The sequence below is a fragment of the Panthera tigris genome, chromosome C2 (assembly GCF_018350195.1).
Source record: "Panthera tigris isolate Pti1 chromosome C2, P.tigris_Pti1_mat1.1, whole genome shotgun sequence".
NCBI lineage: Eukaryota > Metazoa > Chordata > Mammalia > Carnivora > Felidae > Panthera > Panthera tigris.
In genome coordinates this window covers 135,798,637-135,824,204 of record NC_056668.1, presented here as the reverse complement: position 1 = coordinate 135,824,204, position 25,568 = coordinate 135,798,637, and the positions used below count along the sequence as shown (strand labels likewise).

Genomic DNA, 25,568 nt, shown 5'->3' with positions numbered 1-25,568 from the left:
AATCAATCACACCTGGAAAAATGCATCTATATTTTAAGTGTAATTTTCCATTATTTCAGCTTGATGATACATTTCAGAATCTAAAACATAAAAGGTGTACAACTTTCCTGGAGAAATATGCCATCTATTTTGTTTTATACATCAACTTCCCCTTAAAATGTTTAAGCATGTATAGATAATTGAAGGTCTTTTTACTAATTTTCTACTTAAAATCACCTCCCCCCCCCAAAAAAAAAAAACTATGCTAAAAATAAAAGTTCATTGTTGGGATGTCTGGGTGGCTCAGTCAGTTGAGCGTCCGACTTCAGCTCAGCTCATGATCTTGTGGTTCTTGAGTTCCAGCCCTGCATTTGGCTCTGTGCTGACAGCTTGGAGCCTGGAGCCTGCTTCAGATTCTGTGTGTGTGTCTCTCTCTGCTCCCCCCTTTCCCCCACTCATGCTCTGTCTCTTTCTCTCAAAAATGAATAAATATTTTTTAAAAAATTTAAGTTCAATGTTAAAGCCATAAAATACAAATAGCTTGCTAGTTAGATTCCATATACAATACCAAAAAATTACCAGATCAAAGCTTAAAGACAGAAATATTTAGCAGCATGTTTTATATGCATTCTAGAAAGTTCACCAGACTAAAAGTACTAGGGAAGATAGGGTGGGGAGGCCTCCTATTAGAAATAATTCCAATTATTAGATAACTTTTTTATTATTCAGTGGACCCAATGACATTCAAAACTAAAGTATTTTACCATAATTATTGATCATGTCTTTGTTTTTGCAGAACATAAGCACTGAAAGTAAACAGGTATTATAATCAACAGAAATGGGCTTGACTACGCTGAGCTCAACATCTAGATTGATACTGTTACCAGAAGCTGCCTGAAAATTATGTCTGAGACGTCTGGTATCTTAATTAAAATTCCACAAAATTTAGCAAAGCTAGGAAGCTTTCTTTCTTCAGGAAGATAAAGAAAAAATATGTAATTCTATCTTTTGGCTAGCTCCCAAATGTTAATTCTCTCTTTGTGAGGTTATGAGATATACACAAGATATACCGGGTAACACCCTGTTGAAACTCATCCCCCTTTTTCATCTTATTGCCTCCACACTCCCAGGGGTAAATCTAATTGAATGAGAAGGTAGCCTGAGTTCTTACAAGATCCCCTGTAGGACGGATTTCTACCCACTCTGTTTGCCCTGGCTGATCATTTCACCACCTCTACATATACCCTCTTCTTACCTACCTAACACAAGGACATACAGATCCAAATACAAATATATAGAGAACACTTACCTCTGCTTCTTATTTTCCAAAGACTGATTTTTCTGTTCTTTCTAATGTTCTACATTTATTTATTTATTTATGTTTATTTATTTAAGAGTGTGTGAATGGGGGAGGGGTAAAGGGGGAGAGGGAAAGAGAGGGAGACAGAGGGAGAGGGATAGAGAGGGAGACAGAGGGAGACAGAGGGAGACAGAGGGAGACAGAGGGAGGGAGGGAGGGGGAGAGAGAGAGGGAGAGGGAGAGGGAGGGAGATGGAGAGAGAGAGGGAGAGAGAGGGAGAGGGAGAAAGGATCTCAAGGAAGCTCCGTGCCCAGGGCGGAGCCCAACATCATGCTGAAACTCATGAACTGTGAGATCATGACCCGAGCCAAAATCAAGAGTTGGCTGCTCAACTAACCGAGCCACCCAGGTGCCCCTCTACATTTATTTCTGTTTCAGACTTTCTTCACTCAAAGCCTCTCTTTTCTCTTGGACAGCTGAAATGTATACACTATTCATTGATCATGTGTGAGATTTGTTTCTTAATATGTTATTCTGAAACCTTTTTAAAATAGTTTATCATTCAGAGATGAATTTCCAGATTTATTTCCCTTATGAGACATTAGTTCTATGGGTTCAAATGTTAAAACTAGGGACTATATTGCCTGAGCCCAGTTCATAGACCCAAGTCCTCATCAAACAGAACTAGACAGAGGTCCTTTACTGAGTGACTGATATTCTGTCTAAGCAGCGGCCTGAGAATTTTGATGACCCTCATATTTCAACATATATTCCAAACAGAATAAAAAACAAAGACATAGTTGATCATTTGATTTGTTGATCAACTGAGAATCCATTAATCCTTTTCACTTTCAACCCCCTCATGTTCTCATTTCTCCCCTTACCTTAAATTACATCGTCAATCACTCCTTTGCCCTTTTGTTTTATTTTATTGCCTGGAAAATCTCCAACCTTGAGTAAACGCATTAATGCTGCCACTGTCTTGTGCATCTGAAAGGTGATAGAGAAAATCACTCAACCAGACTTACCAGGCTCAATTTAAGTTCCTTCCCACTAACTCCAGAAGGCCCTCCATGGAATGAACTAATAATACCTCATGCCCATTGCTTATCTGCTTCCCTACTTTCCTGGCTCTCTACTTCACATCTTCTGTTCTTGCTTCAAATTATACCACCTCCTGCCTGTCCTCATACTTAGCTGAATGAAAAAACAGAAAGAATCAGAAAAGAACTTGCACAAACTGCTCCCACCATATTTACCTACCTACCAACATCTATGTCCATAAACTCTGCCTTCCCAGATGAACTATCCAACTCCTATCGATGGCGAGCCCCTACGCTTGTAAATCACATGCATGGCCCCCCAAGATATTTCTCCAGTGATTCTTCCTTCTTTTCCCTGCATCTCTTTTGTCTCCCTCCTGGGTTATTTCTATCAACACACAAACTTGCTATGTCCCCCATCTTCATATTCTTCCCCCACCTAAAAAATATAATATTTGTTCTCACATTATTCACTGGATACAATCCTATTTCTCTTGTCCCTTTAAGCAAACTCCTGGAAATTCTTGTCTATACTTGGTGTCTCCAAATTCTCTCTTCTCTTCTCTTATAGCACTCCAGTCAGGCCATTGCCCCATACACTCCACCAAAATTTACCTGTGGCCTCCAAATTGATAAGCCCAAAGAATAATTTTCTTTCACCTTCTATTTAAACTATAAACAGTGTTGCACACTGTCTATCCTTCCTTTCTTCCCAGAACTCTTTCTTCATTTGATCTACAAAAACATCACATTCTCTGGTTCTCCTCCTATATCCCAGGGCATTATAAAATCACCATTTTCATCTTTATAAGAGCATTATAAGATCACCATTTTCTATTATTTGTTATTTCGTTATATTCTATTATCTTGTAAATTCTAGGCAAGTCAATAAAACATAATGAAGAAATAAGAGGTACAGATATCTGAATGGAGAAAGCAAAATTATCATAATGTGTAGAGAGAAATTATCTACCTAAATTTTTAGTTACCCAGAAATAACTTTAACACAAAATGTGCAGCTCCTAAATGAAGAGAACTATAAAATGTTAGTGAGACATGAAAGAGGTCTTGAACAAATCCAAAGACATAATTGGAGAAACTTAAAATGGGAAGTGAATAGCTTATGGCAAGGCTAGAGAGTGCTTCAGAAACCCTTAGTTACTGAAATAGACACCATGGTCCTGGATTAGAAACCTTAGTATCACAAAGATGTTAATCTTAACAGATTGATCTACATGTTTATAAAATTCGAATCAAAACCTCAGGAAGACATTTCCTAAAAAGTGTTAAAGTGGTTCTCAAGTTTACCAAGAAGCCGTGACAAGCAAAACAAGAGGAAAAAAAAACATGGAAACACTGGAAAAACTGGGGAAATCCAAATAGAGGCTAAAGTTTAATAATGTTGTGCTAATGTCAATTATACAAGAGACATGAACAGACAATCACAAGAGAAATAAAACTAACAAATACATTTCGTTGCTATTACTGTTTCATTTTTCAGTTGTGATTTAAATTCCAGTTAGCTAATACACAGTGTAATATTAGTTTCAGGTATACAGTGTAGTGATTAGACACTCCCATACAACATCCAGTGCTCATCACAAGAGCCCTCCTTAACCCCCGTCACCTATTTCACCCATCCCCCACCCAACTCCTCTCTGGCAAACATCAGTTTGTTCTCTATAGTAAAGAGTCTGTTTCTTGGTTTGCCTCCCTCTCGTTTTCTCCTTTGTTCATTTTTTTTTGGTTTTTAAATTTCACAAATGAGTGAAATCATATGGTGTTTGTCTCTTACTGATTTATTTCACTTAGATAATACTGTCTAATTCCATCCAGATCGTTGCAAAGGGCAAAGTTTCATTCTTTTTTATGGCTGAGTAATATTCCTCCGTGTGTGTGTGTGTGTGTGTGTGTGTGTGTGTGTGTGTGTGTGTGTATGTGTGTATCTCACCTGATCTTTATCCATTCATCTACCAATGAATTGCTTGGGTTGCTTCTATAGTTTGGCTAATGTAAATAATGCTGCAATAAACATAGGGGTGCATGTATCCCTTTGAAATTAGTATTTTTATATTCTTGGGCATTCACTGGTGCAATTGCTGGATGGTAGGGCACTTCTATTTTTAACTTTTTAAGGAAACTCCATACTGTTTTCCAGAATGGTTTGCCAGTTTGCATTCCCACCAACAATGCAAGAAGGTCCCCCTTTCTCCACATCTTATTGTTTCTTGTGTTGTTAATTTTAACCATTCTGACAGGTGTGAGATGGTATCACATTGCAGTTTTGATTTGCGTTTCCCTGATGACCAGTGATGTTGAGTATCTTTTCGTATGTCTGTTGGCCATCTGTATGTCTTCTTTGGAGAAATGTCTCTTCATGTCTTCTGCCCATTTTTTAATTGCATTATTTGTTTTTTGTGTGCTGAGTTTTATAAGCTCTTTATATATTTTGGATACTGAGCCTTTATTGGATATGTCATTTGCAAATATCTTCTCTCATTCCACAGTTTGCCTTTTAGTTTTATCGACTGTTTCCTTCGCTGTGTAGAAGCTTTTTTTATTTTGATGTAGTCCCAACAGCTCATTTTTGCTTTTATTTCCCTTGCCTCAAGAGACATACCTAGAAAGAAGTTGCTACTGCCTATGTTCCCTTCTAGGATTTTTATGGTTGCAGGTCTCACATTTAAGTTCTTAACCCATTTTGAATTTATTTTTCTGTATGGTGAAAAGAAAGTAGTCTAGGTTCATTCTTTTGCATGTTGCTGTCCAGTTTTCCCAACACCATTTGTTGAAGAAACTTTTTCCCATTGGATATTCTTTCCTGTTTGTCAAAGATTAACTTACAATATAGTGGTAGGTTCATTTCTGGGTTTTTCTCTTCTGTTCTATTGATCTATGTGTCCATTGTTGTGCCAGTACCATATTGTTTTGTTTACTACAGCTTTGTAATATAACTTGAAGTCTGGAATTGTGGTTCCTTTAACTTTGCTTTTTTTTCCCCAAGATTTCTTTGGCTCTTAGGGGTCTTTTGTGGTTCCATACAAATTTTAGGGTGGTTTAACAAATAACTTTAAATTCAACCTTTCTAATGGCCAAAAAAGTAAAAGATTAATGAGGCAAGTTTTTTGCCATCATATTAGCCAATATTCAAATAATTATTAATGTCCAGTGCTGATGAGAATCTGCTCAAATAGACTACACTGTTGGCACAACTGATGAGCGTGTAAATTATACACACTTCCTGGAAAGAGATTTGGCATTGTATAAAAACAATATTTAGAATTCAAAAGGTCATTTCCTTTTGCCCAATATACAGGTGAAGATTTATACATTTGGCTACTTGTCAATGTGCTGTTAATATTAGCAAAAAAACCCACAAAACTACCTACACACATGCACAAGCACTTATGTACATGCACTAATAGGAAATACACACACACACACACACACACACACACACACACACAAACAGTATTTATTGGTGAGTGGTGACATTATGGGTAAATTTTACTTTGCTTCCTTTTACTTCTCTAAATTTCCTAATCTCACTGGTAGCATCTATTATATAATTTTATTTTCTTTATATTTTTGTCTGTTCTTTAAAGTCTCTAATTTTTCTTGTAATTAGGAGGGGAATGCGCATTTTCACACAGAGGAAACAGTGAATATAACACACAAAAGAATATAAGAAATGTTTAAATGCATCAAGATTTTTAAGTAGTTAAATTTTAAAAAACAAAACAGATGAACATGGGTGGGGGGCAGGTAAAAAGAGAGAGGCAAACCATGAAGTCGACTCTTAACTACAGAAAACACATTGAGAGTTGCTAGAAAGGAGGTGGGCAGGAGGATGGGTTAAATAGGTGACGGGGATCAAGGAGGGCACTTGGGATGAGCACCAGGTGTTACATAAAAGTGATGAATCACTAAATTCTGCACCTGAAACTAATGTTACACTGCATTAACTGGAATTTAAATACAAACTTGAATGAATGAATGAATGAATGAATGAATGAATGAACAAAAACATATGACAAGAAATTTTAACATTGTCTGATATTTTGATATTCCACAGAAGACAATAAAATAGATTAGATTGCCAAATTAAAACTGAGAACATCAGAGTGGCCAAAATGAACAAATCAGGAGACTATAGATGCTGGAGAGGATGTGGAGAAACGGGAACCCTCTTGCACTGTTGGTGGGAATGCAAACTGGGGCAGCCACTCTGGAAAACAGTGTGGTGGTTCCTCAGAAAATTAAAAATAGACCTACCCTATGACCCAGCAATAGCACTGCTAGGAATTTACCCAAGGGATACAGGAGTACTGATGCATAGGGGCACTTGTACCCCAATGTTTATAGCAGCACTCTCAACAATAGCCAAATTGTGGAAAGAACCTAAATGTCCATCAACTGATGAATGGATAAAGAAATTGTGGTTTATATACACAATGGAGTACTACATGGCAATGAGAAAGAACGAAATATGGCCCTTTGTAGCAACGTGGATGGAACTGGAGAGTGTGATGCTAAGTGAAATAAGCCATACAGAGAAAGACAGATACCATATGTTCTCACTCTTATGTGGATCCTGAGAAACTTAACAGAAACCCATGGGGGAGGGGAAGGAAAAAAAAAAAAAAAGAGGTTAGGGTGGGAGAGAGCCAAAGTATAAGAGACTCTTAAAAACTGAGATCAAACTGAGGGTGGATGGGAGGTGGGAGGGGGGGAGGGTGGGTGATGGGTATTGAGGAGGGCACCTTTTGGGATGAGCACTGGGTGTTGTATGGAAACCAACTTGACAATAAATTTCATACATTGAAAAAAAAAACTGAGAACATATAAAAACTAGAGAACATGCCGGGCTAATTGGCCTATTTTCATTTCAGGAGTGAGCCAATCAATTTATGTAGCTTCTGGGTCTTTAGTTTCCTATTTCCAATTGACCCAAACCTCTGGTTGATACATTCTGATCCATCCCCCACTCTCCCCTTACTTCCTGAGGCCGCTAGGATGCTTGAGCCACTAAGACTGTTTAGGGTTCCGGATGGTTGTGTCAGGTGCAGGATTATGGGAGATTCCAACTTGCTCCAGGGGTTCCTAGTTCGGTAAGACTTTCACCCTCCAACACACAACGCTAGAAACTTACACAATCATCCCCATGGACATTGGGAAATTGCCACTGGGTTTTCAGAAGTAGGTGATGATGTTCACACTTTTTTTTGGAGGGGGAGGAGGCAAAATTTCACAAAACAGTACTTTGCTTTACTGTGAAGTAAATATTCTTGGTGTTTTCTATTCTATTCTTTTCTATTTCTTTAACCTACTAAATTGATTTCATGAGCTTCCAATGGTCCCTCATCATAAGGGTAAAAAGCACTAGAATAGAAAATGTGGAGAATGCTAGCTGACAAAAAAAAAAAAAAGCAAATAACAAAAATACTCATACTCAGAGGCACCTAGGTAGCTCAGGCAGTTAAGTGTTCAACTCCTGACCACAGCTCATGATATCAGGGTCATGAGTTCAGTGCTAGGCATGAGGCCCTACTTAAACAAACAAACAAACCCTCACAGCCAGGTGTTCAGAAATGGAACACAAGACAAATCTATGCAGAAAGGATATTCATCAGTATTTGGTTCCTATTGGTTCTAAAAGCAGAGCTTTTAGAAGTGAGATTTAAAAAATAAAACAAAAGCAGGGGCGCTTGGGTGGCTCAGTCGGTTAAGCATCTGACTTTGGCTCAGGTCATGACCTCACAGCTTGTGAGTCCAAGCCCAGCGTGGGCTCTGTGCTGACAGCTCAGAGCCTGGAGCCTACTTTGGATTCTGTCTCCGTCTCACTCTGCCCCTGCCCCCCTGGCACAATGAATCTCTCTCTCCCTCCCTCAAATATAAATAAACATTAAAAAAAATTTTTTTTAATAAAAGCAAAGGTGGTTTTAGGAGCTATGCAGACCTAACATGAAACATGAGAGTGAGGCAGCTATTCTCCTTTTGGCTCATTTAATTCCTTCTGATTATCATGTATAGAAGGCGTATCAATTCTTGCTAGAGAAAGCTCTTCCAAAAAAGTATTTGTTTTTTTTTAATTGATCAAATAAGCACATGGAACAACAATAAAAATAACTGCAAATGTTCATATAGTCTTGCCAAATGCCAGGCACTGTTCTAAACACTTTTCACATATTTTATTTCATCTTCAGTATAATTCTATGAGGTAAATACAATTAATATCACCATTCTATAGATTAAAAAATAGAGATGGAGAGAAACTAAGTAGCTTGTTCAAGGTGACACAGCTAGTAAGCAGCAGAACCAGGATTTGAACCCAGGCAAGTGAGCTTATGCTCTTTAACTGCTATTCTGTGATTTAAAGTATCCAGAAGGATAAACAGTGAAAAGTAAGGATTCCTTCTGCTCCACTCTGAGCCCACCCTTTTCTCCCCACAGGACACAACCACTGTCACAAGTTTCTAATACACCTTTCTAGAGATATTCTATACATATAATAAACAATAGTAGATAAACAATATATATAATAACATATACAATAAATAATACATAAAATATATAATATAAAGTGTATAAAGATCTGTGTGTATAGGTGTATATTCCAAATGAATCTTTTTTCACATAACAATCCACTCTACATAAAATCTTCCACAGCTCCGTTATATTCTATTGTGTGGATGCATCATAACATTTTACTAAGCACTATCATTAAGCATTTTATTCTCATCTTTTGGTAGGTCAAATAGTGCTTCAATAGATAACCTGTACATAGGTCACTCGGTACAGTCATAAACAAATCTCCAGTATATATTCATAGAAGTTATATTTGCTGGGTGAAAGAATATGGGCATTTTTTATGTTTGTATTAACAAAGAGCAAGTATGCCTTAGAATGAGAGCCTTCCACAAGCCACAGTAGTTAGCCAGATTTTAATACTTCTTTTCCTTCGTTTTCACTTTTAAGTTATGAAACATTTATGACTGGTGATACTGGTTCTCCAATTTATAAAAATTATACAAACTTTCCTTAGTGAAAAAGTCATTTTAAAAAATTTTATCATATAAATATTAAGGTGGTACATGAAGGTAGTCCTTGGACCATTTAGAACAGAGACCAAAAAAAAGGCAAAGGGGGTGGTAAAGAGTCATCTTAAAACACATCCATATTCACTTCTAGAATTTAATATTTTTCAGTATTTTAAGGCTGATAAGAACAAGTGCCTGGGTAAGTACCAACTGGCTGACAGTCATTCTTTACCACTGGTTTGGCAACTTCAGCCTTATTCAAAATGGCAGGCCCTCAGATGCTTCCGCACGGTGATTTCACTCCCACCCATAGATTATACTGACCTCTTGGTCTACCTCTTGCCAACTCTTTTCATTTCCTTCCTCTCAGTACATAGTAAAAGGTACTCAAAAAATGTTGACTACTCAACATGTTTCAAGTTTTCTACAACCAACTATTCTATCCGTCAATCAAATTCTATCCATAGACATGTTTCATAGATTTTTACAGACGTTCCTAGTCCTATAACTTGTCTAACCCCTTCAGTTTGCTAAAACGCTCTAGTTCAATTGTGTTGTCATATCTGATACATGTTTTGTACATTTAAGTTACTCTTAGGATCCAATACTTTCCCCTTATCACATAGATAATTTGAAATAATAATGCATCATTCCACAAAGCATGTCAGCCATTTTAAATGTGGTCTTGCCTATGGACCCACTGAAGTTCTATGATAAGAAGCTCCCCTACAGAAACACAAAAATACATGCCTATGAGGTTACTTTCCTCGATTCTTTCATAAAGTATGCTCTTCAATGATATCAAAAATATCTAGTTGTGAACTTCAAATTGCTTTGGACTTGGAATTTGTTTCCAAGTTATAGTCCAGACTGTGTAGTCTGTTACCATATATTTCTACATTAAACTGTTAGCCAAATCTACTTACAGAAACTTCTGATCTCTGTCTCAGAGACCATTTTATCAAATCTCAGCTTGAAAACATTTAGTTATACAAACGATGCACTGTGAACTTACAACCATCCTACTGCCAAGCGGCCTTTGTTTCCTTTTCATGTTTCCATAAAGACTAAAGTTTAAAACTTTGTGGGAGTCCAAGAATTGCTCACGTTATTCTAAGTGGAAAGTGCAACTGCTAATTATTATTTTTTTAATGGCACTGGGGAAATGCCACAGTAATTGTTAACTCTAATCCACAAGCCATTATTTTTCAATAGCATCTCTATTCTTATTCAAATTTTATATTGAATATATTACTTTTACCATTGGACAAAAATAAAATATTGGGGGAATTATTAACCTTAAGGTTAACAATAACAACCTTCAAGGTCTACAATCCACCGAAGAAATATGAACTACAAACTCTCCAGAGAAACAAGTTCTTAAAATTATCACATAGTTTCATTTCAGTGTGTCACATCAGGTTTCAGTTTTATTACAAATATCTCCTAATACAAGCTATGTGTGTGTGAGTCTTTTGAATCACTCTGCAAACAAATAGAAGTATCTTTTTAATACTTCTTCAAATCCTCTTTCATTTTATTGAAAATACTAGGATACAGGGGCACCTGGATGGCTCAGTCAGTTAAGCATCTGACTCTTGGTTTCAGTTCAGGTCATGATCTTGCGGTTTTGTGAGTTCAAGTCCTGTGTCAGGCTCTGTGCTGGTAGTGCGGAGCCTGCTTGAGATTCTCTCTCTCCCTCTCTCACTACCCCTCCTCCATTCATGCAGTCTCTGGCTCTCTCAAAATAAAGAAATAAACTTAAAGAAATTTTTTTTAATAAAATAATTTAAAATACCACGATACACACCAGACTTTCTATTCCTTGCTAAATAATGCATATCCTGCATGTCCTTTTGACAGTATTTTCCAACAGTTTGTCAGTTCTTTACCTTGTTTCTATTACTGCTTATTGAGGAAACTAATCAAGATAAAATCCTTCCCATTGTACTTACTAGAATGGATCTGGATCGGTGGGGTCACTTACTTTGTAACAGTAACCACAGCCACCACTTCCTAAGCATTTGTATGTGTCTGGTGCTGTTGTAAACACAGAAACATCGACTATTTTCTATAAACATTGCGATGAACCCCCTGATAGAAATAATATTGTTGTCTCCAGTTGTGGATAAGGACACTGAGGGTTGGAAAATGAAGTATTTTCCCAACGGTACCTACATCAGAGGAAGCAGAATTGGGATTCAAGCCCAGAGCTCTCAGGCCAAACCCTTAAATGTCATGTTTATTCGCACTGCCAAACCAATTAAAGTGGGTCTTGTATTTGACTTATATCTGGTCTCACAGTAGGTGAGAAAAAAAAAAAGAACTTCATTCCAAGGTCACATGTTACAAAATTAATATTAATCAATCAGTAAAGTGCAGGTAGACACTATTGATTGGAAAGGAGATAACTGCTTTTAATAAACAGTTGATGTCTTAATTCTGGAAATAACTAAAATATACGTTACCAACAACTAGCCAGTATCGTCTTTTATCTAAGTTAATTTATTCTTCATTTACTCCCATTGCTTGTTGATTCATTTTCAATTTTGAACTTCACCATGACCTTTATATTATTTCCTTTTTGCCCTCTTAAGTCTATGTCAGACATTCATGTCAGACATTCATGGTGCAGAATTTCATTCCAAATTGAGACGGATTTTCACGGATATTAGGACTGTGTGTCTGCCTTTCTCTATGTACACACACCCATATTAGCTGTATGTAAAATCCTTTTTATGATACTAAAAATTGGTTTATCCAAAATTACATCCTCTACGATTTAAAAGCTTTCAGATACCATTTTGTATTTGCACTGTGTCTTAATTGTTTTGTGCGGCTTTTCAAAACAAGAGACTACAGCACAGAATGACTTTTTTTGCCAAGGGGCACCTGGAGTCAGAGGCAGAATTGGCACTGAAACCCTGTGCTATTAAATCACAACTCCCCCATCTGTTCCTTAATCTACCCAGCAGCATGGACGCTCAAAGGTTTAAATAAACAGGAGAACCACATATTCATCAATGGGATAAATTTCTCGCTTATCCTTCCTCTTTGAATATGGCTCATTATCACTACTGTGTTGTACTGTTTGTCACATAAAAACATAGGTAACTGAAGTACAACTTCATTAATCTTAGAAAATACCTGGAAGTAAAATGCATAGTAGAATATGATGCTAGACCAATATGTTGGTTTGGATAGCTTCTCTTCAAATGCATTTCAGCTCTGGTCTGTAGTGTGGCAAAGGAATATAACAGAGATTGATAGGTTTAAGGTGGGTTGTTTTGTTTTGTTTTTTCAAATTTCTTATATAGATGTCATAGAAGGATAGCAGACACTGGTATAATTGGTGTACTAAGTTCTTCTTTTAATTAATTGCTAACATTTAACCCTCAAAGACTTTACATAAAAACAGATTTCCAGATCTTTTTACTCATGAGGTCCAGTGGGCACCACAAACCGCATGGCCGAGTATCTGCGGTCCCTACCAGACAGAGGCTGTACCTCCAACCCACCACACCCTTCCCTCATCTGCCTCACTGACTTCTATTACCTGACTGATTTGTGTTGAACGTGGAATCTGTGGCTTTGGAAGAACTTAATAAGCTGTGAAATGTATCACAGGAAACTGGGCTCAGCATAGTGAGATACGGTTAAGTCCAGTGACAGATTCATTACAAAATCTCAGTGAATTCCATTATGCAAAATGATTAGCCCAGGCCCAGACTACTAGAAGGATTTAAAAACATAATCCATGAGGGGTTCCTAGGTGGCTCAGTTGGTTGAGCGTCCAACTCCAGCTCAGGTCGTGTCTTGTGGTTCATGAGTTCAAGCCCTGCATCAGGCTCTGTGCTGACAGCTCAGAGCCTGGAGTCTGTTTTGGATTCTGTATGTGTCTCCCTCTACCCCTCCCCCACTCATGCTCTGACTCTCTCTCTCTCTAAACATTAAAAAAAAATTTTTTTAAGTATCAAAAACAAGATAAATTAAGAAATCATTTTAAAAAACTTAGTAATTTGGCATGTCAATAAATATTATCTGCTCTTGCAATAACCTGAAAATCCTTGATTAAAATTTTTAGCCTGTGACTGAGTCATTTTAATACCTAAGGAAACTGCAAAGTGCATCTATTCTTAACAGTCCCCTGGACCAAGGGTGACTAAAGGAGAAAACAGACTCCAACACTGTGCCCAAGAAATAGAAGGAAATTCCTAAATCTAAGGCCAAACCAGATTATGTCAAGACAGTTCCTCCAAGTAAATGAAGTTATACTACTCCCCCTACCCCCTCACACACACACACAAATTCTCCTTTGTTTATATCATTTGTGAAATAAGAAACATTCATAAGGAATAACTTTCTAGAGTCTTCCACAGATACAGTGCTGTCTTAAATCCCAACGTGATGCAAAACTGTCAAGATTGAATCGAATTTGACCTAATTAGAAGAGTGGCTTTTCATCATGTCGGCACTGATTAAGGGCTTAGTTTACATTTAGGGAATGCCCCGCCTCCAAATGGCACTGCCATTAATCTGCTCTAGGGCGCCGACAAGAACGTTCAGTCATAATGCATTGTCAGGTATTTTTATCTCTTGCAAGAACTCGCTCTCATGAGCAATTATAATCTAATTAAAGTCATTAATGTTTACTCCTCTGGGAAATACAGTTATTCATAGAGATCAGAATCTTTTATGTTTTTCCATCTACTGTACAATTTATATCTTGCTTCTCACTTCTGAGAGTCTTCAGGAGTTATTTCCCTGTCACCCTAAAATAGAAACGTACCCTTTGGCAATGTTTTCAATATAGCTCTTTGCAGTTAGATTGAATAAAAAATGAATAATGTGTTTATTAAGAGTATCAGGAGCGGAGATGCAACTTTTCTCATTATGTTATATTACTGTTTCTGCTGAGCTACAAGATATTAATAATTTTATAACATAAATAGTATAAGCTTTGAAAAGTCATAACATCTACAGGAACATACCTGGACTGAAAATTCTTCCACAGAGTGGCAATATCCTTTAAATCAAAGTAAAATATAAATCTGGTACAAACTTTTAAAATTTTATCGTCCTGGGAAGTGTTTTTCATTTTTTAAAACAAAAATGCATTTTTATATTGGTGTTATGATATTGCTATCAACACATTCTCCAATATACCTAGGGAGTCCTTCAACAAGTAATACATGCATTAGAAAACACAAAATAAATTGTTTTATACTGTTTACTTAGCACTGCACATGCCACATACTCTATTTCAAAACACAGATAAAATTCAATATTAATGGACAATAATGACTTACACCTTTTTTCAGGGTTTACTTTGTCAGGCACTGGTTTAAATGCTTTGTGTCACCTCATTAGATCCTCATACCTCATTGGATCTTCTTTTAACAGAAGGGGAAACTGAGGCAGAGAAGGTTAAGCAACTTGCCAAAGTCAACTAGCCAGTAAATATGGTGGAGCCAGAATACAAACCCACACAGTTTGACTCCAGTGCTGGACTTCTACTGTCTTTTCCTGTGCTCTACTGTTCCTTAAATATAGGGGTTCTCCTTTTCAAAGCTGTAGTCATTCAACTGCTATCTACAAGTTTCAAACTCTCCTGCTGTCCCTTCATTGCTTCTGTGACAGTACTGCAAAGTAGATTTTTTTTGAGAGAGAGAGAGAGAGGGCACAAGTGAGTGAGGTGCAGAGAGAGAGAGGGAGAGAGAAGCAGGGCTCACCCAAAGTAGGGCTCCTGTTTTTACCCGAAACGGGGCTCAAGATCACCCAAAGCAGGGTGTGAGCTCACCTGAAGCGGGGCTGGAGACCAGCCAATGTGGGACTCAAACTCACCAACTACTTGATCACGACTTGAGCCAAAGTCAGATCCCCAACGACTGAGCCACCCAGATGCCCAAAGTAGATTTTCTTTTAAGTCTATGTCAGACACCAGGCCTGCCGCTTAACAAACTGCATGGATCTAGGCTTCTCATAGAAACTCTCTAAAACCTCAAGTTTCTTCATCAGCAAAATGGTACCTACTTCATAGAACTGCTTAGAACTGTTTTTGAATTAAACATGGAATGCATATAAAGCACTTAGCTGAGCGGTGCCTGGCTTGGAGCAATCACTTGATAAATGTTGACAATCCTATTACCATAGTTTTAATGTTCAACAAAGGGAGGACGTGTAGAGGATGCTCTATTAAGGAGTCAAGAGATGTCCTTATAACATGAACCCAAGCGCAATTTCACATTTGATACAAAACTATGTTGGTTTTGATTTGGGGTTTTTTATTCCAATAATGTGAATATGCTCCATGAAATAACCAAGGATGTTATCGATGGACTTGCAGATATTTCTGATAGATTAAGAATACAAATTAAATAATAGGAAAGTGTCTATGACTTTTAAGTTAAATTTTTTTTGAGAGAGAGGGTGGGGGATAGGGCAAAGGGACAGAGAGAGAGAGAGAGAGAGAGAGAGAGAGAGAGAATACTAAGCAGGCCCCACACTCAGTGTGGAGCCCAATGCAGGGCTTGATCCCACAACCATAAGATCACAACCTGAGCTGAAATCAAGAGTCAGACACTTAACTGACTGAGCCACCCAGGCACCTCAAGCTAAATTTTTTAATGATATTTTTAATAGTATATAAAATGAATGACAGTAAATCAGAAGAATATGTAAGAATTAAGCCCATGTTTTTATTTCCTTCAGCACTCTTTGTTAAAGCCAACAAACAATTCTTAAATAACAACATCTTGAAATTACATCCTTATGTGTATCTTCCTATTTGTACGAGAAATATTTTTAAAGATATTTTTAGCCAAACTTACCATCCCTTCACTTGTGAGTGTTCTGAGTGTTAGTGGTTTCCAAATTTTTTTTAATTTTTTTTTTAAACGTTTATTTATTTTTGAGACAGAGAGAGACACAGCATGAATGGGGGAGGGGCAGAGAGAGAGGGAGACACAGAATCTGAAACAGGCTCCAGGCTCTGAGCTGTCAGCAGAGAGCCCGACGCGGGGCTCGAACTCACTGACCGCGAGATCGTGACCTGAGCTGAAGTCGGACGCTCAACCGACTGAGCCACCCAGGCGCCCCTCCAAATTTTTAATTACCCTAAAGATAATGACAATTTTAACCAAGTGAGGTGCATTATGATAGAATGATTTTTAAAGAGTAAAATTCAAGTGGAACTATTGAAGTTTACATTTCAGGGCTCCTCATTTGCATGGGACCCCTTATAGTACCCTGAGATGTTGAGTTGGGGATACATTTAGTTTGAATTTAGTGGGAGTTATTTATGTAGTTTGCAGTAACTTCTCTTTATAGTTTTGTTATCACTGGCTTTCCTGACACACAAATGGATTCCAAAAGATTCCTACTGCCCACTATAGTGAATTATCCAGCACTGTTTTGTTAAGGTAAGAGACACAAGTCATATAATGATATAAATATGGTATCCAGCACTGGAATTATATCCATTGTAGAGAAGAAATAAGATTGCAAATATTTGGAGCCAAAAGCTAGTCTGGAAAATTATTACACAGATGTGTTGGCAGTTAATGGACAAAAATATTATTTCTATGGATCTAGTGATGTTTTAGGGTTTCTCCCAACTTTTCTAAGTTTTCAACTTGCTACTTTTTTTCTAATTTTAAATAAATGCAGACTCTTGTGTCTGATTCTGCATTTCTATGTCCTTTTATATAAAAGAGCCCTAACTAGATGAACATAAGGGAAGGAAGCAAAAATAATATAAAAACAGAGAGGGAGACAAACCATAAGAGATTCAAATACAGAGAAAAAACTGAGAGTTGATGGAGGGATGTTAGGTGGGGGGATGGGCTAAATGGGTGAAGGGCATCAAGGAGGGCACTTGCTGGGATGAGCACTGGGTGTTACATGTAAGAGATGAACCACTAAATTCTATTCCTGAAATCATTATTATACTATATGTTAACTAACTTGGATTTAAATTTTAAAAAAAATAGAAAGAAAGCTTTAAAAACAAGCTTCCAGGGAAACTGGGAAATCTTTAACTTCTTGGAAGTGACTTTAAAGAGAAGCCCCTTTCTCTTTTCTGATAGCTGAAAAATACCTATGATGACTGGAATCAGAGCATCTATCCTGGATCTCAAGGAAGAAACCTCGTGTTAGGAGTGGCAAAACAACAAGGTAGAAGGAAGGATTGGTAAACTCCCATTCCAGATTTGGCCTGCTCACTTCCATAGTCAATGTTTTTCTTTTTTTAGTTTTGGAAAGAAAAATAAAATCTTTCTTAAGGAAAAAAAAAAAAGCGCTAAACTGCAAAAGGGCTTCAAGGTCAAATCCTGCAACGCCTGGACCTACCCTCATAATGTGTAACAGAAAGCTTATTAGCCTATTTCCACACTTCCTCAGATAGAGTCACCTACAGCATCAAATGAAATCTTTCTCACTGCAAAAAAGCAAGCCTTCCAAGAAAAAAGAAAAGATACAGATATGAGAGCATCGAACCAAGCAAAATTAAGAAATCTTTAAAAATCCTCCATTATTCTTTTTCATAAATCAGTTATGTTCCATATCTCATCATCTCATCCATATAGTCAAAGCATGCAATGATTTTATCTCACTTAAGTAAGGAAGATATTAATCTTATTTTAGATTCAATCCTTTTGGAATATACCCACTACCCGAGAGGAAAGGTTGGCAAAATGTTACCCTGATAAAGGCACAAAATTATGCCTATGCACACATAAATATAAATATTTTTCTTTGATTTTTCAATTTTGGAAAGGTCATAGTTAAGAAAGGCTCTCATCCAGAATCTTTCCTTCAAAAGAGTCCAATTCATTTCTGGGAAGGATTTCTGAAGTCTATAGTGACCTTCATTTAATGACCACCCTAAAATTTCATCTTAAATGCCTGGTCAATTTTTGGAGTGGCCCTAAAATCTCCAACTGGCCCAGCGAATCCCAAAGGCTGATATCTATCAACAAACACTTGTGTAACGTCTACTGAGCATTTTGTTCCGGGCACCATGAAGCTACCTAAAAGCCCATCTTGACTTCACGGTAATTGACATAGCAAGTGAAATGACTGTGAGCTTTTAGGAGCCATATGAAATGTGCTAAGATGTCACTGAATCAGTAGATGATATACCTACTTCACTGACTCCTGGGGTGGGGGGTTACACATAGCGTTGCATCCTGCTTGATAAAAAGACTGCAACTTATTGACTACGACAAGCAGAAGACCCTTAATAAGCCCAATAAGTTTGGTCTTTACTTACACTCGATCACAATTAAAAAAAAAAAAATTAAAAAGTTTTCTTGAAAGGTTATATACCCCAGTATTTGACAATTGAGGGTATTAGTCTTGAATTTTGTCATAAAACCATTTTTTCCCAAGAAACCCGCTGCACAAGTATATTGGAATTGCATAGTATTCTAGCTCCACCAAGTGACAGTTTTGTGCCATTGCTATGTTGCTGCTACTCATCTGTTAACCTCTGAGGGGAAGCTAATGAAAGAATGTGTTCTACGTATAACCTGTTCATCCAGCTGGTCAAACTTGAAGGGATTTTGCTCTACCCGCTCACGGTTCCAAAAAAAACCCTTACATTTCTATTTCTAAGATTCCATCCTCCACTCTGCCCTCCTAAAATATACCCGTTCGAAATAGAAAATCATACAATAGGATTTTTTGAAATTCATTATTTTACATTCCATTCTGAGTTTATGATGACAGTTGTTGAAGAAAATTGGATGAAAGTTTCTTATTCTCCCCAAATATTTGTGTTTTACAAATTAAAGTTTATATAATTCACAGTAGTTATGCTGGGGGTAGAGATGACTTAAAATAACAAAATAAAATAAAATAGTTAAAAGGCAAAAGTTGTGTACTTTGCCCCAATAATTCTTTAAATTAAAATTAAAAATAAAAATCTACCCAGCATATAAGAAAGCATCATGAACATTTTTTTAAATGTAATTTTGAAGAGTAAGCGTTTCTCTGGCTAAAATTCCTGTTTATAAACTACAGAATAATGGGGGAGACCTTTTTTCATCAAATAGAAGGATATATTGTATTTCCAATAATAAAAGTTACACATGATTATTCAAAATAAATAATTCATGATATGGAAAAATATTTTTTAAAGAAACAAAAAAAATTAGAAACCATTCATAATTCCTCTACTCAAATGTAACCAAAATGACATTCTAATGGACATCAGGCTATTTGCTATACATATATTCACACACATTTCTAGAAGGTACGAAAATAGTATCAATATAATACAAGTTACTTTCAAGTTTTCTTTTTTCTTTTTTTTTTTATTTTTTTTTAACGTTTATTTATTTTTGAGACAGGGAGAGACAGAGCATGAACGGGGGAGGGTCAGAGAGAGAGGGAGACACAGAATCCGAAACAGGCTCCAGGCTCTGAGCTGCCAGCACAGAGCCCCACACAGGGCTCGAACTCACGGACCGCGAGATCATGACCTGAGCCGACGTCGGATGCTTAACTGACTCAGCCACCCAGGCGCCCCAAATTTTCTTTTTCCTTAATGGAGGTTATAATGTATAATATCATCTGATATAGATGCATAGTGTTCCAAAATATGAATACATTATCTTTTTTATAGCCAATGTCCACTTGTTAAACATTTTTGTTGCTGCCAATATTTCCTCTATAATAGACAACTATAAATATACAATTTTGCAAGCCATAGCTATATTAATATCAGATCATCGTATAGCAAAAAAGCATTATTAGAAAAAATAATTAAATTAAACTTCATAATTAAAGGGGTCATTTCACCAGGGGTGCCTGAGTAGCTCAGTTAAACATCCATGCCAATAGCACAGAGCCTGCTTGGGATTCTCTCTCTCCCTCTCTCTCTGCCCCTCCCACTCTCTTGCACACGTGCTCATTGCTTCTCTCTCTCAAAAATAAACAAATAAAACTTTAAAAAATAAAAATTAAATTAAAAATACAAGGGTCACTTCACCAAAATGACATAAAGATTTTAAACATGTACACATCTAAAGTATAGCTTTCAATTTAAAAGCAAAAATCAACAGAACTAAAATATGTTGACATTATATAAAGACTTTATATAAAGAATTTTACATTATATATAATATGCATTGTATATGGAATTTTTATACACTTTGGTTATTGTTATATTATATTCTTATATATTTACCAAAACATGGTAAGATTATAGAAAATCTGAACAGCATAATTAATAAGCATGTTTAGAAGAACTTATCAAGCATACTGAACCCAGCAATGAAAAAATACCTACCCTTTTCAAGAACATGAAAATGTATATAAAAGTTGAGCACCTGTTACTCATAAAGCAAAATTCAACAATTTTTAAATCATTGTTTTCATATGGACCATAATGCAATTTTAAAATGACATTACAGGGGCGCCTGGGTGGCGCAGTCGGTTGAGCGTCCGACTTCAGCCAGGTCACGATCTCACGGTCCGTGAGTTCAAGCCCCGCGTCGGGCTCTGGGCTGATGGCTCGGAGCCTGTTTCCGATTCTGTGTCTCCCTCTCTCACTGCCCCTCCCCCGTTCATGCTCTGTCTCTCTCTGTCCCAAAAATAAATAAAAAACGTTGAAAAAAAAAAATTAAAAAAAAAATAAATAAAATGACATTACAAAGATAATTTTTTAAATGTTAAATGTTTTAAATGTTTAAATATTTTAAATTTAAATGAAATTAAGAAATTTTCCAAATAATTCAGACTAGAAGAAAGCATGAAATAAAAATTAGAGAGAACACAGAACTGAGTTATAAGGAAAATAATACTGATGAAAATTGTATTATTTAGTTTGTTAAAAAAAAGAAGAAAAGCTTAAAATTAATTCATCGAGATTTCAACTTAAGATGTTAGAAAAGGAACAAAATTATAAAAGTAAAAGAAGGTAGATATAAAATAATAAAATAGGAATAAAAATTAATTTAATAGGGTAAAAAAAATTAGAGAAAGAAGATCAATTAACTAAAAATTGGCTCTAGGAAAATATTAATAAAATTGACAAACTGCTTGCAAGATTGATAAAGAATAAAAGAAGCCTTCCCCAAAAATGTTAAGATGAAAAAGTAGATATCATTACAGATGCATCATTATAGAGATTAAAAAGAGACTACTATGAATAACTTTCTCCCCAAAACTGCAAACATTTAGATGAAGTGCATAAATTCTATATATACATATACATTTATGTATAGGTGTACATATACATACATGTACATACATATATACACACACCCACATATATAGAAAACTTTGACCAAACTAAATCAAAAGAAAAACTTTTAAAAACTAGTAAATTCATTAATTAAAGAAAGGGAGGCAACAATGCACAATATTTACACACACACACACACACACACACACACACACAAACAGGCCTGTATATTGTATTTCTTGGTCCAATCTTATATAAATGCTTACAGAGACTGGAAAAACAAGGTATAATCCCTACTCGTTTTATGAGGCTAGTACAACTTTAATGCCAAAGGCAGTGTAGAAGAAAGGGCAATATCACTAGTGAATTTAGATAAAAATATGCTAAAGAAAACACTGGCAACCTGAATCTGACAATTAATTTAAAAGATAATACCACATGACCAGGCTGTGCTTCTTCCCAAGAATATAGGTTGGTTTCTGATTAGAAAACCTATTAATACCGTTCTCTATATTAACATTTAAGGAGGAAAAATCATATGATTATTTCAATAGAATCAAGAAAAAAAAAAACATTTCATTCATACTTTGATTCTCTCAACAAATATACACATTAGTGCTTACTATGTTCCAGGCATTTTTCCAGGTACTGAGAAAAATCCCTATCTCCATGAAGTTTGTTTTTCACTGAAAAAATGAATGAACAAACAAACAAACAAACAAACAAGATATAGGACAGCAGATGGTGTTACCAGCTATGGAGAAAAATTAAGCAAGGGAGGGCACTGTGGGAAGCTCCAAAGAGGTCAGAGGTTGAAATTTTATATAAGATTGTTGGTTAAGGCCCCATTGAGAAGGTGACATCTAAGAAGACCTGAAGGAGGTGAGGAACATATGGAAATATAAAAATTCTGACAGAAAGCACAGCCAGTACAATGGTTTTGGCCAAGAGGGTACCTGGACAATTTAAAGAACTATGTGTCTAGAGCCGAGTGAAGGAGGGACATTTGAAGGAGTTGGTATCCGGTGATAGGGCATGTATCAGAGAGTAGGAAATGAGGCTGCATAGGGCTTTGTCAGGAAAGCCTTTGGCTCTTACTGCCAGGGAGACAGGATGCCATTAAAGGAGGGAAAGAAGAAAGAAAGAAAGAAAGAAAGAAAGAAAGAAAGAAAGAAAGAAAGAAAGAAAGAAAGAAAGAAAGGAAGGAAGGAAGGAAGGAAGGAAGGAAGGAAGGAAGGAAGGAAGAAAGAAAGAAAGAAAGAAAGAAAGAAAGAAAGAAAGAAAGAAAAAAGAAAGAAAGAAATGGGACAAGATGTGATTACATGTTAACAGGATCACTCTGACAACTGTAGCAAAATAGATTGTAGGAGGAAAGGATGTGTGCAGAGTGACTAGTTAAGATCCAGGCAAGAGATGACAGTGACTTGGTAACACTGAGGGAATGAGAAGTCATTGAATTCTGAAGATATTTTGAATGTAGAGACAACGTTCTTTGCCGGCAGATCGGATATGGAGTCTGAGAAAAAGAGGATCCAAAGGTGATTCCAAAAGTGTGACCTGCACAACTAAGAAAATTCAGCATTCGTTTATGATTTAATACTTTAAATTTTTAAAAAAGAAAAATCATCCTTTTACCAAAGTACAAAAATAAAATGTCACTGCATTAAAAAAGAAAGCAAACCTTAGGGCAATCACAGATGGGGGATGAATAGAAAACAAAAGAAACCTCTCCACCTGACTAGAGAATTGCATGCATTCAACCTCCTAAACCAAGTAGAGGCAGGAAGAGCTATCAAGACACTTACATTCAGGTGACTGAGATCTGCAAGTTCTAGTGAATGACAACTGGGACCACATTTTCTGGACGCTCCCTTATGGCTGTCCTACATCAGTCCCCTAGCCCCCACTGAGAAGTGGTCGGCCTCCAAACATTTTTAAGCCCCTTTTTTTGATAACTCGGGATACATTATTCTCTAACAACGTTAGAGACAGTGTATTACAGCTCACAGAAGTCCACTTAACCCATACCATAGATGAGTTGTATTGTTATTAATAGGCCCACAGAATCTAATCATCATTGACAGTATTGTGCCTCAGGGAAAACCGAAGACAACTTCCACCCCGAACACCACAGAGCTTTTTCCTCTTAATGTAGCTGTAGGAAAGGGAAGGTAAATTTCCCCCTGCCTGCTATCCAAAGCAGGGTAAGACTGGGGTAAGACTCCCATTGGCCTATAAGCACCAGAAAGAAAAATTTAGGAAATAAAAAACACTCCACAGTCCTAGACCACCCCAACCCCCTACCCTAACAAAATCCACCTAGATAGTCTCAGACATAACCAGAGACAGCAAGGAAGAGCCCTGATGATACCCAGAAACCACAGAGATCAGAACTTTTGATCCATTCCCAGCATGCTTTGTGAAGAGGGCTTAGGGCAGCCGGGCCTAGAAATGGGTCCTTCGGTCAAGATTCCAGCCTAAGATAAATTTTTGAGTTCTATATTCAATCAAGAGCTGTCTGAACTGTATCAAATAAATATTATCAATAGGAGGTTAGGGGATAATAAGACACTCCCTTCCCTGAGGCAGAAGAAACCAGGAACACATTATTGGGCCAGAGAGGCCCATTGGCCTGTCATTCATAGCACAGGATTGTGGGTAAATGGACTTCCTGTAGATGCTCTACAACACCCTTGGGAGACAAACGGGTGACAGGTACAGTTCCTCCCATTTTTCATGAAGAGGAAATGAAGCTCAGAAAGTGTAAGTGGCAGACTTCCAGAAAGCTTTTCAAAAAATATGAAACAAACCTTCCACAGTCAGCCACTTCTCTCTCTAGGTGAAAAGTCCTGCATCAAATGAGAGTATTTCCTCTTGAGACTTGCTGAAAAGACTTCTGGGATTTGTTGATGAAGCATTTCTCAGGTCTCTTGGGGGAAAAAAATGATAATTTATAATTGTGACATTTTACAAATGTTTCAACCTTCTGCATAGCTAATTATGCTTCCTAGGGCTTTTCCTACATTTTTCTTGACTATTGGAATTAGTGATGAATTACTTGGCATATTTCTTCTGATTACACTTGAAATTAAATCTTCTTATTTCTAGTGGGTTTTTCTCTCCTCTACTTCTTTTCTCATTATCTGGACTATTCAGAAAGAATATTGATATCTACTCTCATTTCTCACAAATACATGTTACATAATTTTTATGCGTATATGTCAGACTTACCAAATTCATCTTCCAGCTCCAGAAAAGACACTCTTGTAGTCTACTTTATGTTCAAATTATCTTTATGAATTGCATTTTATTATGTAAATCCATCTTTCCATACAAACAGGACTTCTCAGAAATCTCTTTGGGCTGAAAGATGTAATGGGTTTTGAAATACAGTTTTTAAAAAAAGATGATGGATACACAACATAGAGAAGATAAAGAGAAAAAGATGGACAGGATAGTAACAATAGATGCCTCTTACTCTTCAGTTATTTAAGCCATAAGAAATTCTTATTGTACTTTTATCTGGCATCTCCGTTGAAGTTCCTCTTTAAGGCATCCAGCCTACCAGCCTTCTTGGAACTTTTCCTTTTTCTAATGAAAAGAGTAATGTACACTTCAGAAAGCTTCATTTTTTAAAAATTCATTTCTGAAAATAGAAGATGACTTTTCTGACTTCACTTGAAGTCAAAATGTAAGGCCCTTAACACTCACCGTCTCCCAGGATAACTAGAGAGAAAGAATAATTCAAAACAACACAAATGCCAGAGAAGAACAATAAGAAAGACTGACCATTTCCCCCTCTTCGAGATCTAGTTTCCTAACATCTCTGCTGTCATTTGGAATGTGTGAAACATGCTGGTTAGTAGATGAAAAAGCTCTAGGTGGTCGTCCAACCACAATGGTCAGCAAAAGGACAATGGATAAGGGAGAATAAGCCAGACCAAGAAACAAAGAAAAAGACTAACGACAAAATAGGCTTCTTTCTTTCCATTCATCACAAGGGCCTTTGCCTCTTA

At 36.7% G+C, this 25,568-nt stretch overlaps 1 long non-coding RNA gene across 1 annotated transcript; it reads right to left on the bottom strand.

The window, feature by feature from the left end:
• Positions 1 to 2,169: 2,169 nt before the first annotated feature.
• LOC122230663 lies at positions 2,170 to 24,887 on the bottom strand. Its single transcript, XR_006207701.1, has 3 exons — positions 24,784 to 24,887; positions 24,363 to 24,481; positions 2,170 to 2,269 (listed from the first exon to the last, which is right to left on the bottom strand). It is a non-coding gene; the product is annotated as an uncharacterized LOC122230663 (long non-coding RNA).
• Between the last annotated feature and the right edge of the window lie 681 nt (positions 24,888 to 25,568).